Source organism: Heterocephalus glaber, unplaced genomic scaffold, assembly GCF_053883595.1.
Source record: "Heterocephalus glaber isolate CG9 unplaced genomic scaffold, H.glaber_assembly_v1.0 deba00000122, whole genome shotgun sequence".
NCBI classification, from domain to species: domain Eukaryota; kingdom Metazoa; phylum Chordata; class Mammalia; order Rodentia; family Bathyergidae; genus Heterocephalus; species Heterocephalus glaber.
In genome coordinates this window covers 84,313,961-84,317,399 of record NW_028258138.1, presented here as the reverse complement: position 1 = coordinate 84,317,399, position 3,439 = coordinate 84,313,961, and positions in this window count along the sequence as shown.

Sequence of the window (3,439 nt, the reverse complement as noted above, 5' to 3'; positions counted from 1 at the left end):
TCACTTCCCTGTCACGATGACGTGAAACTTAAAGGAGAGGTTTACTAGGCTCACAGTTTCAAAGGGTTCAGTCCATGGCAGGCTAACTCCAAGGCAGAAAAAGTATAGTGGAAGGGCCTGGCAGAGGAAGCTGCTCAACTCATGGCAGCCAGGCAGAGAGAAGGAAAAGGAGATGAAGACAAGAACACACCTTTCAGATCATACCCTCAGTGACCACTTCTGATTAGACCCCACCTCCTAACAACACATTCAGCTGTGAATTCATCAATGGATGAGTCCATTGACGAGTATAGCACCCTATGATCCAATCATGATCCAAATGCCCTTCCAAACACACAAGGGTTTTGGGGGACTTCTATACTAAACTGTAATATTCTTCCGCTGCACCCCAAAAAGACTCTTCTCCAACTCTTTATGCAAAATGCATTTGGTTCATCTCTAGCAATTGCCACAGCATTGCTGAAAAGTCCATGTCCCAAGTCTCTGAGACTCAGGGCAACCACTTAGCTGTGATTCTATAAAAATCAAAAATAAAGTTGTATGTTTATATGTATATAAACATATATGTATATATGTTTGTGTATATATTATATATATATATGTATGTTTATACAATGGCACAGGGTAAACATTCCCTTTCCAAAAGAAAGAATTAAGGGAATAGAAAAGAGTGGGACCAAACCAAGACTGAAGCCTTGCAGAGCAAACACAAAACTCTATACTTCCATGTCCAGCACCTGGGATAAGCTATGGTGAGATGTGAATTCCAAATGGCTTGGGTGGCCCCACTCCTACAACTGGGTTACCTCTGCCCACTGCCTGAAGATATCCTCAGCAGACATTCCATGTTCTTGGCTTCTCCAACATCTTGGGGTCTCTACTACTTTTTGCTTCACTCCCACAGTCACATGATGCCCTCTTGGAGGCACACTGCCTTGCCTCCAATGCCTTCTGAAATCTGGGTGGAAGTCTCCTGACCCCACAACTATTACATCATTCTGCATGCTCCTAAAACCAACACCACATCAATGAGACCAGCAGCTTGAACAGTAGCTGAGCCCCATTGTATCAAGGCTGCAGAGGCCTCCAAATGCCTGGGTGGCTGAGCACTGTGAACCAAATCTCATAGAACCAATTCCCTAGGCAGCCCTTCTTAAGTATCTGAGAGACTCTTCTCTCAAATGAAAGCTTTATAGCCTATGAATGGGATAGTATTGGTGATTTCTGAGGAGTCTTTAAAGCATCTTTCCTATTGTCCTGATGCAAAGTACTTGGCATCTTTTAAATGCTAATATTTTTAGTAACCAAGCTCACCTCTGTTCCAGTTCTATAGGTGCTTCTTTTCTGGTGAAACTGAAAACATTTTAAATAGGCTTTCTGTTCTTGATTTTCAGTATAAACCTGACTAAAAGCCACCAGCAGTACCCATGCCACAGCCTGAATGCTGAGCTGCCTTGAAATTTCCTCTACTAGATTGATTAGTCTGCTACTCTTAACCTCAGTCTCCCACAAAGTCTCAGGACATGAGCAACATAAAGACAAATTTTTCTGCCAAAGCATAACATACTGTAGCTCACCTGCTAATGGAGTCCTTGCTCCCAACTGAAACATCCTGAGCCTGGTTTTTACCTCTCTAGCTTGCATCTCTAGATGATTCCAAACTCCTCCCATGAACCAGTTCCAAAGGCTTCTAAACCAAATGAGCAGGTTATAGTCTCAGCAATGGCCCTACTCCCAGTACCAAAATCTGTCTTGGTCATTTTCTCATCACTGTGACACAATAACCAACACCCATAAATTAAAGGAGGTTTATTGGGGCCCACAGAGTTTTAGAGGTTTCAGTCCATAGTCAGCTGGCTCCAAAATAGAAATGGCATGGTAGAAGGGCCTGTTGCAGAGAAAAGCCGCTCACAACATGGCAGCCAGAAAGCAGAGAGAGAAGAGAGGAGTCAGGGAGGCAGATGCACCCCTCCAAATCACAGCCCCAGTGCCCACCTCTTCAACCAATCCCCTCCTCCCAGAAGCACACTTAGCTGCTGAACTCACCAGTGAATGAATTTACCTATGAGCACCCCATGATCCAACCCCTTCCAAAAGCCACACTTTTGTATATGCTAGACTCCTGAGGCACTTCTAGATCTAAACCGTAACACTTCTTTTATTTTATTTTATTTTATTTTTGGTACCGGGGATCAAACTCAGGTCCTTGTGCTTGTGCAGCAGGTGGCGAAACCACTGAGTTAAATCCCCGGCCCTAACACTTCTTTTCTTTATAATTTACCCAGGCTGTGGCATGTGTAACTAGCAACAGAAAGCAAATGAAGACACTTTAAAATAAAGTACAAGAAAGGAAATATTAAAGACAAAAGAAAAAACGAAACTGATAGAAAAAACAGATCACATTAAAATTTTGCTTTTTAAAAATATAAAAGGTGAACCATAAGCCAATTTAACCAAACAACAAAAGAGATAGTATTGATGGGGCTCAGGAAATACACTCTAAAAAATGACTCTAGGAGACTTAAATATGCCAACCCTAATATGCCTTCTTAGCATAAAGATTTTTTGAGATGATTATTTTGAGAATCTACAGATGCCTAAGTTCTGAAGTTAACTTTCTGTAAGAGAAATTTATATTTATAAGGAACACCCCATTTGTAAGGGGATGTTCTTTCTCTCTCTGTATTAGGAATAAAAGGATGACTAAGTCACTAGAGACTTTATCAATGGAGAGCACTTGACCAAAATCTGCATAATAAGCCTTTCTTTGGGTGCTTTTCCTGGATACCTGGTTTTTTGGGGTTTTTGGTTTTGGTTTTGGTTTTGGTACTGGGGATGGAACTCAGGACCTTGTGCTGGAATCACTGAGCTAAATCCCTGGCCCCAAGGATACCTGGTTTTAACCAATCTCTCTCCACACCCTTGTTTCTCATTTCAGCAAATGATGGTACTTAAATCTGCAGTCTGAGACAATGCTTTGAATCTAGAGATTTACTCATTTTACATGAACGTACACATGTTATGAAACTTATGCGCTTTTTTCTCCTGTCAATTTGTCTTTTGGATAAGGAGTCCCAGCTAAGAATTCATAAAAGGTGGAGAATATTATACTTCTTCCTTATAGCATAAATATACAAGATAAATAAATAACAAGAGGAGAAGTGCTAACATAGAAGAAATCTTTAAAAATCATTAAAGACTGATTTGCACATTTCTTTGCAAATAAATTTGTAAACTGAGGGGGAAAGGGTGGCTTTTCATGCTTGCCAAATTATAGCTTATCAAAATAAAACCCAGTAGAGCTGGGGATTTAGCTCAGTGGTGCTGCTGCCTGCCTCGAAAGTGCAAGGTCCCGAGTTCGATCCTCAGTACCAAAAAATAAATAAAAATTTAAAAACCCAGTAGATTTAAAAATCTTAGAACAACTTCCATAAAATAA